Genomic DNA, 10,691 nt, shown 5'->3' on the forward strand with positions numbered 1-10,691 from the left:
TGGGCTGTGGACCCGACAGCGGCCCCCAGAGGTGAGGCTGGGAATTGCAGCATCCTGCCTGCTGCAGTTCCCTCTGTGCTGTACTCTCACTCCTGATGTCCTGAAGGTCCCACCTGTATGTCTAGGGGTGGGGATAAGCATGTGAATGCTGTGTGGACACCTGGGCATAGTCTACTGTTTATGCATGCATGTGTGCGTCTGGTGTGTGTGCATGATATGAGTGTGTACCTACTGCCTGGATGGGTGTGCCCAGGCAGGGCACAGCCCGCCAGCATCACCCCGGGGAACCGCTGTGTGTGTGTGAGTGCTGAGTGCACATGAGTGTGCAGGTGTGTGATGGAATTCAGGCTCCTGCGGACTTTATATATTTGTGAGTGTGTACATTCGGGAGCATGTGTGATAGCACAAAGTCAGGTGTTTCCTGCATACTTGGAGATTAAGTGCCCTGACAAGTGTGTGCTCGTCTGTGCCTGGGGATGCCAGTGAGCATGGGAATAGCATGAAGCCACGTGGACATGTGTGAGGTGGGAGGGGCTGTGGGCACTTGCACAAGGCTGCTCATAGCATGCACCTGTGTGCCTAAGAGGGACTATCTGCCTGTGTGAGTTATGTGCACACACCTGTATTCACTGCACTTTCGAGGGATATGAGACCCCCCTGGGGAGGTCTGTGGTGCCATAAAGGCACGTGTGAGCAGTGAGCAGGGCCCGAGGGAAGTAGCTGTGCTGAAAGGGGACATATTTAATGATTTATAAGCTTTTAAGGAAAAGCCTCACCCCCACTCAGGCCCCAGACACAGTGACACCCTCCCATCCTGCTGCCACATCACTCAGGCCTGACATCAACCAGGCACCTGAAACCACAGGAATGAGAGGTAGTCTTGTTGCCTCTGCCTCCTCACCTGCTCACCCACTGTAGGGCTGATGCCAGGGAAGAGCAAGGATGCCTCCCCGAAGCACCTGCGGGGTGCAGGGGTATGCGGCCAAGACGATGCTGCAGTCCAGGCCAGAGACCCCTCTGCAGCCACGGAGGCCATGCTAGCCCCACCCCATGGCTGAGAGAGGATTGCAAGGAGTAGGGACACCTGTCGCTGCCTTGGTGGACTTGGGGTCCAGGTGCCCCCTTTCCCAGCCAAGCCTGGCTCCTTCAGGAGAGCTGATGGGCTTCCCAAAGTCTGCCTGCTGGGACTGACTGGGCATGAAGCAGAGGGGAGGAAGCCCTCGATGACTGTGGGCTGGAGGAATGAGTGAAGAAACAGTGGGGCTGGGTGAGGGGGCTCACACCTGTAATCCCAGGGCTTTGGGAAGCCGAGGCAGGAGGATGGCTTGAGCCCAGGAGTTGGAGACCAGCCTTGGTGACACAGTCTCTACACTTTTTTTTTTTGAGACAGTCTTGCTCTGTCACCCAGGCTGGAGTGCAGTGTCACAATCTCAGCTTACTGCAATCTCTGCCTCCTGGGTTAAAGTGATTCTCATGCCTCAGCCTCCCAGGTAGCTGGGATTATAGGTATGTGCCACCACTCCTGGCTGATTTTTTTGGTGTTTATTTTCAGTAGAGATGGGATTCACCATGTTGGCCAGGCTGGTCTCGAACTCCTGACCTCAAGTGATCCGCCTTGTCTTGGCCTCCCAAAGTGCTGGGATTACAGGCATGAGCCACCACGCCTGGCCCAATTTTTTTTTTTTTTTTTTTTAAAGAAACAGCAGTTCCCAGGGATGGTGCTGACTGGCCCCAGGGAATTCACTGAGGGTGAGTGGATGGCTGTGCTCAGTGCTGGGAGATTGGCCTTTGAATTCACTTCTGCCTGATCCTCACTTTTCCCCTTTCTAGGAAAGATCAGAAATCCCCTACAAGGTAATGGTACCAATGAAATTCAGAGGTGTGCCTGGTACCTAGCACATGGTAGGTGCTCAGGAAATGACAGGTGTGTCCTCCTCGAGAGCTGACAGCTGTCCTGAGCCCCTTCCAGAGCAACTCCTGGACCAGCTATGAGTCAACTATGGCTGGGCAGCAGGGATCCTTGAGTTCCTGTTCTGGAAGCATGAGTCAGGCCCAGGTCGGAGAGGAGGGAGGTCACATTGGGGTCAGATGCTGGACCCAGGCAGGATCAGACACGCACCTGGCTGCCACCTTATCACTATGCCCGTTGCTAGTAACTGGATCTCAGAAGTGAAGGCCCTGGGGCTGAATGAAGCATTCCAGTTCTGTGGGCCGAAATGTTGTTGACGTGGGCTGTATGATGCAGAGATGCTTTTTAGATAGCACAGCTTGAAAAGGGCCAGCAAGCCCCCGAAGGCATTGCCTTCACAGCTGCTGCTGCTGCTGCTGCTGTTGGGGACAGAACCCCCAGCCCTAGAGCCTGCCCAGCCTGGGGACCCCCATCACCTCCATCAGAGCTCCTGAAGCTAGCCTGCCAGTTCAGAGCCCATCTCTGATTTCCGGAGAGCCTCTGTTCTTTAACTAGATCATCGCAGTCACTAGTGAGGACCCAGTTGCGCTTTCCACCAGGTTTTAGAGAACACCTGAGGAGTGGACATTCCTATTTTAACCCTCTTTCTGACACCTCTGACTCTGAGCGGTGTCCATCATCCCCTGTTGCTGCAAACTGTGACCGTTCAGTACAATGGACAGTGCTCATGAGAGGGTGGGGTGGAGGCGAGCCTGTGTCAATGTTTCAGCCACACTAGGCACATGCCCATTGCCCGGCTCCTTATCGCTGGGAGCCACCGTCTCTCCTGTTTCTTATGGCAGATAACGATGGCTTATCCATCCTTTGGGAACTAAGCACACTGCTCTAGACAGTCACTAACATGAACGACCTTATTTAGGAATTAGGTGCCTCAGAGAGAGCCTTTGCAGGCTGAAACATGGAGGGAAGTGGCGTGGTGATGAGACTTTTCTCTTTGCCTCCCAGATGTGCAGAAAAAGGCAGTGCAGGAACACACACACACCCGAACAGAAACAAACGTTCATTGAGTGCCTGCTGTGGACCGAGCCTTCTTAGGCACTGGGAGGGAGTGGGTAGAAAAGTGAGTTTGCACAGCACTTGCCTTTAGCAGCTCACAGTTGTATGGAGAAGATATGCATCAGCAAACACTGCTTTTTCCATTTCTGAAATTTATGGGACTATCCTGGGGAAACATCAAACCTGTTAAAATATGCAAAAAGTGAAGCAGCAGCTTTGCTATAGGGAAAAACAAACCTCAGAAACCCTTAGTGACGGGCCACTGAACACGGGTTTGCAAGGCAGCCTTCTCCTGGTTCCACTGGCAACTGTGCTGGCCGGGCCCTGCCACCCCTGCTGGGGAAACAGTGTAGGGAAATGGCATAGAGGGCCAAGGACAACAGGGTCTGGTGACTTAGATAAAATGAATACTATATATATATATATATATATATATATATATATATATATATATATAATGTGATAATACCAGAGAGCAAAGGTGCTCCTCTCTTCCTCTCCCTTCCTCCCTTCCCCAGGCTCCTCCTTCTCTGAGCCCTCAGGGCCTGATGAGAAGGTCTTGGTCCCAGTGGAGGGTAGGAAAAGTCCCCATTTGTTTTGCTTCCTGTTCCAAGCCACAGAGGCCTCAGGCGTCTGACCTCCTCCTGGATGCTCAGTGCTGAGGCTCCTCACTGGAGCCTTGGCCCGCAGCCAGCAGCCAGCCCTCCCTGGCCAGCCTGGGGCCTGAACCCCTACACCGGGAGGCGGGAGGCGCTTGTCTGCCCGCACCTGGCAATCTGCCCGGAGACAGTCAGGTTGAACAGGTTTGGCCGCCTGAACTGGCTGTAGCCTTTGCCTTTAGTAAGATAAAGGAAGAGTCGGAGCTTTCAGCCACAGCCAAAATAAAGTTTTTGGATTTTTTTTTCTCTTTGAAATAATTTCTAACCTATGAAAAAGTTGCAAGAATTTTTTTTTTTCCTGTATCATTTGGGAGTAAGTTGCTGGCCTGATGGCCCCTCACTCCTAAATTCTTTAATGTGTATTTCCTACAAACAAGGACATTCGCTCTCTCACATAACCACAATGCAGCCATTAACACCAGGAATTTCATCTCAATACGTTGCTGCCATCGAGTCCTCAGACCCCATGAGTTTTCCCAGTTGTCCTGATGATGTCCTTTAGAGCAAAGGCTCCAGTTCAGACTCAGGCATGCTTGCGTGCGGCTGTCATGTCTGGTTAGTGTTCTCGAATCTAAAATAGTTCCTCCGTCTTGATTTCCATGACCTTGACACTTGCGAGGGTGACACGTCAGTAATTTAGTAGAACGTCCCTCAGATGGGGTTTGCCGATGTTTCTTCATGAATCGATTCTGGTTCTGCATTTCCAGCAGGAAAATCATGGACACCATGCTGTATTCTTCCTATGGCATCCCGTCAGGGCCTGCACCATCTCAATTTGTTCCATGACCGGTGATGCTAACTCTGATGGCTTAAGATGGTGTGTGCCAGTCTTCTCCAAGGTAAATTACTTTTTTCCTCTTTGTAATTGAAAAGCACTTTATGGAGAGATCCTTAAGTTTCTTCATCTTCAGCAAACTTCCTCCCACTAGTTTTAGCATCATGGATGTTTCTTGGCCTAATTATTACTGTGATAGTTGCCAAGTTCACTAATACTTCTGCGTTTATTAGTTGGCATCTTCTGTACAGAAAAAGTGTAATAAAAGAAAAAATACTTTATCTTCTCTGTATTTATTTATTCATATTTTTATTTATATTAGTATAGATTCAGGGATTTTTATCTTACTCATTATTTATTTTGGTTTTATTTTGTTAATTGCAATTTATTTTTGTTAATTAATTTATTTTTGAGATAGGCTCTTGCTCTGCCACCCAGGCTGGGGTACAGCAGTGTGATTACAGCTCACTGTCACCTCGAACTCTTGGGCTCAAGCAGTCCTCCTGTCTCATCTTCCCAAATAGCTGGGACTTCAGGTGTGCACCACCATGCCGAGCTAATTTTTTTTTTTTTTTTTAAGACTGAGTCTTGTTATGTTGCCCAGGCTGGTCTTGAACTCCTGGCCTCAAGTGATCTTCCTGCCTTGGTACCCAAAAGTGCTGGGATGACAGCACCTGGCCTCATTATTTATTTTGATGCTGAAAATCTCCCAGCTTGGCCGAGGGGTCACCCCTTCAGCAGGCTTCTGTGTCCTTTTGCGACCCCCACTCCACTCTTTAGGCGCTTCCTCGCTTTCTGAAACAAGATGTTCCTGGCTCATCTTGTGGTTTTCCTGTCCCACCCGTGGCATTGGCCATTTCTCCAAGGTACAGTCGTTTCTTTTGATGGAGAAGGGGATATAGAAACAGAGATCTTGGCATTAGCTCCCCTCATTGCTTTTGAGAGTTTGTCAGTGATTCTTGGACTGGAGTCAGGAACAGGATTTTGCCTTTAAGCTCTAACATTCTAAACCAGCAACTGTAAGGCTGTTTGGGTGATGGGCAACATGGAAAGAATGAGACTTTTAATGAAAAAAGATATATAACCTATTGATTGAATACATAATATTCTATAGGAAATAAAATCATCAGTGGAGTTAGCAAATATATGTATATGTACATATCTATGTGTTTATGTAAATATACATCTACACCATTTATATCTGTGTATCTGTTTATCTGTCTGTCTGTCTGTCTACCTGCCTGTCTATCTTGAAGGCCTTGAGTCCACACTGAAATCTCTACTACCAAACCCATGATCACATGGTTAATTCAGTTCCTCCCTTTCCATACTTATAAAGCCATTCTCCTTCAGCGTGTCTTCCATCATGCTTGTGTGTATAACCACTCTCTCCATGTAGCCACCACTGCCAGCACAGGTACCCTTGTCTCTACTGGGACAAACACCCTCCCTGCTGATGTCCCGGCATGATGCCTGCTTTTCCGGCTCCACCTAATAGCTTTGGTACTGAATTATTCAGGAAGGCAGGCAACTGTTTGGACTTTTTGCTGACCAATGAATTACTGCTTTTCTTGATCTTTGGAATGTTTTGCTTATAACTTCTTAAAAATGATAAATCTGCCTTTTTTTTTTTTTGACAAGGTTTCACTGCTGCCACCCAGGCTGGAGTGCAGTGCCACTCTCTCTGTTCATGTAACCTCTGCCTCCTAAGCTCAAACCACTCTCCTGCCTTAGCTTCCTGAGTAGCTGGGGCCACAGGCTCATGCCACATTTAAATTTTAAAATAATAATTTTACAATTTAAAATTATCATTATTAAAAACAATACTTTATTTGTAATTTTAATTTTTTGTGTGTGAAGATGGGGTTTTTCTATGTTCCCCCAGGCCAGTCTCAAACTTCTGAGCTCCTTCCAAAGAGCTGGGGTTACAGGAGTGAGCCACCGTGCCCGGCCTGTTTTGCCATTATTAAAGTATGAAATTTCATGAATGATATATGCAAAGGAAAACCATTTCTCTACACCCAACACTTCTGACAGCAAATGTGTGGGTTTTCTACACAAAACAATTCCCCAGTTCTCTGCAGACACCAACTGGGTGTCCCACGATTTTAGTTTGGACACTAGCTACCCAGGGTACGGGAGAGCCTGAAGGTTAAAGGCTCTGTCCCACAAGACTGCTCCCATTTCAGATGACAATAGCAAGTATTGGGTACTCACAGCTCTGTCTAGTTTGGCCACAAATCCAGGGTTCCCACCACTCCCTCCTTGGGTTCAATAATTAATGGCTCACAGAACTCAGAGCCACTTTCCTTAGGTTTGCTGGTTTATCACAGAGGAGGCTGTACAAGATAGAAATGAATAGTCAGATGGAGCGGAAATAGGATGAGGTCTGGAAGGGTCCTGAGTGCAGGAGCTTCTGTCCTCATGGAGTTGTGATGCACCGCCCTCCTGGCGCTGGCACGTGGATGTATTCTCCAACCGGGAAGCTCGCCTACCCTGTAGTTTAGGGATTTTATTTTTTGTTTTTTTGACAGAGTCTCACTCTATCATCAGGCTGGAGTGCATCTTGGCTCACTGCAACCTCCGCCTCCCAGGTTCAAGTGATTCTCCTGCTTCAGCCTCCCAAGTAGCTGGGACTACAGGCACGCGCCACCACACTCAGCTATTTTTCTATTTTTAGTAGAGACAGAGTTTCACCATGTTGGCCAGGATGATCTCAGTCTCCTGACCTCGTGATCCGTCTGCCTCGGCCTCCCAAAGTGCTGGGATTACAGGCGTGATTTTTACAGACACTTGATTACACAGGCATGACAGATTATTACTCAACCCTTAGCTCTATTCCCGTCCCCAGAGTGTGGGGGATGGGGCTGAAAGTTCCAAGCTTCTAATCAGACATTGACCTTTCTTATGGCCAGCCCCCATCCTGATACTATCCAGGAGCCCACCAGCAGTCAGCTCATTAGAACAAAAACCCTACTCCTATTGTCCAGGAAATTAGGAGCGCTGTGTCAGGAACAGGGATCTAAGACTAAATATTAGAACAAAAGGCGCTCCTAGCATCCCATCACTCAGGATATTACAAGGGTTTAGGAGCTCTGTGTCAGAAGCTGGGGACAGAGATCCAATACATATACTGAATTATGACATAATTTGGAAAACAGGGAAAGGGAATCAATCATAATTCCAGCCCTCAATACAATCATTGTTTAGTATCTAAATATATTTCCTTTTAGTTTTTTCCTGCAGTGCGCCCTGTAAGTGTAATGCGGCCACCTCTTTCCATTCTGCATATTTACTTTAGACACTAAAAACATTCACTGCTTAAAAAATACCTGGCATGTACCAAGATTTGTATAGATTGCTTTCTCTTTCTCACTTAATCCTTAACATAATCCTGGGAAGCAGGCATTTCCCTGATACTAGAGATAAAGAAACCAAGGCTCAAGGAGTCTCAGTTGTCCTTCGAATAAGCGATAGAGCTAGCACTGGGACCCAGACAGCTTTGACTCTGAAATCTCTGCTCTACCCATTGTGGTATCCAACCCCCTCAAAGCGTAAGTATTTTTTTGATAGTACACCACTATTCCCATAACTCTGGTGTTACATGCAGACATAGTATGCTAATGAGAGATGGTTTCACAACGTAACCACGCCTCTGTTGTAGGACACATGAGCTACTATTTCTCACTCTATAAATAGCACCATGATTAATATCTTCATGGATATGGCTTTTAACCAGATTGTTTTTCTAAAGGGTTGCCCTAATTTGAATGCCAGACTTAAACCATAATAGCGTATTATTATTTAAAAAAATAGTTGATGCTTTTTTAGGCAAAACTATCTTGGTTTAATCAGCACATAGTCGAATACAGGCCTGGCTTTATTCAAGAAATTTTTGGGGGTACCTGCTGTGTACCAGGAATGATGGTAGGAATGGAAGCTGTTTGTATTATATGACTCCCCCAGAAAGCCAGAATCAGGGCAGTTCAATCACTCTAACCCGTGACTCAGGTGTTGGTTTCAGGGGCTGTGCTGGAGAAGCCCTGGTGATATGGGTGCAAACGCCAAAAAAAACGGGTATGTCTCATCTCAGGGAAAATGTGATGCAGAGTAGGTGGCATTGCCGGCTGACAGTTATGAAGTTACTGTCTCTTAGCTCCAAACCCACGCTTAGACTCAGCTTTGGGGTGCTCAGTGCACCTTGTCAGCTGGCTCCTGGCTGGAATGTGCAGATAGGGGGCGCCAGAGGGAGGCTGCAAGGCGTTGCTTTCTGTGGGCGTCCCCACTGCTTGCTGTTTCTGTGAGCGGTGTGTCTTCACCCTGCCATCCGGTTGGCAGTTTTCCCTGCACTTGGAGAATTAGCCTCATTGTGCTATCCCACTCAGAGATGCCAGCACCAGCTAGCTAGTACCCTTTCTTAGAGGTCTGGGTCCTAGGCCCATAGGGCCCTGCTTTTAGCATCCAACTTAGAAGAGGAGCCCCTGAAACTCAACTTAGAAGTTTGAGTTTCAGGGGTTCCTCCTCTAAGTTTCCAAGTTTTTTGTTTTTTTTTTTGAGATGGAGATTTGCTCTTGTTGCCTGGGCTGGAGTGCAGTGGTGCGATCTCAGCTCACGGCAACCTCCGCCTCCTGGGTTCAAGTGGTTCTCCTTCCTCAGCCTCCCGAGTAGCTGGGATTACAGGCATGTGCTACCATGCCCAGCTAATTTTGTATTTTTAGCAGAGATGGGGTTTCTCCATGTTGGTCAGGCTGGTTTCGAATTCCTGACCTCAGGTGATCTGCCCACCTCGGCCTCCAAAAGTGTTGGGATTTCAGGCATGAGCCATCACGTCCGGCCAGTTTCCAAGTTTTTACAACCTCTAACTTCTTCCCTCTGTCACCACAGCCCTACTAGCTATGGTAGCTACTTCTGCTAGTTCTGTGATATTTTAGAGTTAGTTACTCTTTCACTTACCCAGTCAACAATTCTATACCTAGTTAATAATTCTTATTTATGTATTTATTTTTTGAGACAGGGTCTCACTCTGTCACCAAGGCTGGAGTGCAGTGGCGTGATCTTGGTTCACTGCAACCTTTGTCTCCTGAGCTCAAGCCATCCTCCTGCCTCTGTCTCCTGAGTTGCTGGAATTATAGACACACAACACCACACCTGACGAGTTTTTAAAATTTTTTGTAGAGATGTGGTTTTGGAATGTTGCCTGGGATGGTCTCAAACTCCTGGGCTCAAGCGATCCATTTGCCTCTGCCTCCCAAAGTGCCGGCATTACAGATGTGAGCCACTGTGCCAGCCTCAGTTAATAATTCATTACATTACTTCTCTCTGTTCAAGTAACTGATGTGGGTATTGTCTTCTTATTGAACCTGACTGATAAAGGACAGGCCTTGAGCCCCCGAGTTGCTGAGGTCCTGTGGTAACTACATGTGTTCTTTTTGTTTTATTTAACAGTATACACAGAGACAATTTTTTGAGGAAATTGTACCTCAAAAAAGTTGATTTTTTAAAAATCCTTGAGGATTGGTTGAAGTCTGTTTAATAAGCTATTGGAACTTGGGATCCCTTACCCCACTCAGAATAACCAAATTCTGTCCATCCTCACCTCAGCAGAGGTTTATTCTCTGGAGATGGCTAGATAGAGGATCTTTGTAACAAGGTATGGTACATCCTATTCAGGGCATAGACACTTTACTGAAAAGATAAAAGAATAAGTGAAAGTTTACAACTGAATGCTGAGATCCCTCTGTCCTCTTTTCTCATTTTGTTTTCAGATGGCCGGAAGCCAAGCTTATACATTCCAGGCAGGGATTTGGAAGATTCTTCTCTGTGCATGACCAGCTGAGAAAGAAACCCCCAAAACATTGACACTGTGATTTCTCTATGTGAACGGTTTAGCAAGTTCGCCAAGGTTGACCTGCCTCATTCATGCTTGTGGAGTGACTAACAAGGCTTCAGTGATACCCCCTGAAACGTGAGTCATCCATAAGTCACTCTTCGTCAGAGAAGAGCCTCTCATGTAAGCTTAGACCACAAACAGCAACAACAAGAACAACCCAAAAAATAAAGAAAAAATTGTGAGCAGAGACTAAGTGGAAAGATGGAAATATTTTAATAATTAATATGTTAAAATTTATTTAAATAAAGTAAAAATAAATAAAAATAAAATTATCAATATTAGTTAATACCAATATTCTCCCTTTTATTAACATTCTCAGAGAGAAAAAGAAGATATTTCATCTTGGAAACAAGAACAAAATGCAATAAAAATGGTGCAGTCAGAAAACAAGATGAGCCTTAG

At 46.7% G+C, this 10,691-nt stretch overlaps 1 long non-coding RNA gene across 3 annotated transcripts in view; it reads left to right on the plus strand.

Moving 5' to 3' along the window:
• Nucleotides 1–10,458, plus strand: part of LOC108316115 — a 42,658-nt gene extending 32,200 nt beyond the window's left edge. For all 3 annotated transcript variants that reach the window (XR_001830186.2, XR_005202969.1, XR_005202970.1), the window contains exons 2-3: nucleotides 4,335–4,463; nucleotides 10,165–10,458. This is a non-coding gene — a long non-coding RNA (uncharacterized LOC108316115). The remainder of the gene's footprint in view (nucleotides 1–4,334; nucleotides 4,464–10,164) is intronic.
• The last annotated feature ends 233 nt before the right edge of the window (nucleotides 10,459–10,691 follow it).

This window comes from Cebus imitator, unplaced genomic scaffold (assembly GCF_001604975.1).
Source record: "Cebus imitator isolate Cc_AM_T3 unplaced genomic scaffold, Cebus_imitator-1.0 Scaffold181, whole genome shotgun sequence".
NCBI lineage: Eukaryota > Metazoa > Chordata > Mammalia > Primates > Cebidae > Cebus > Cebus imitator.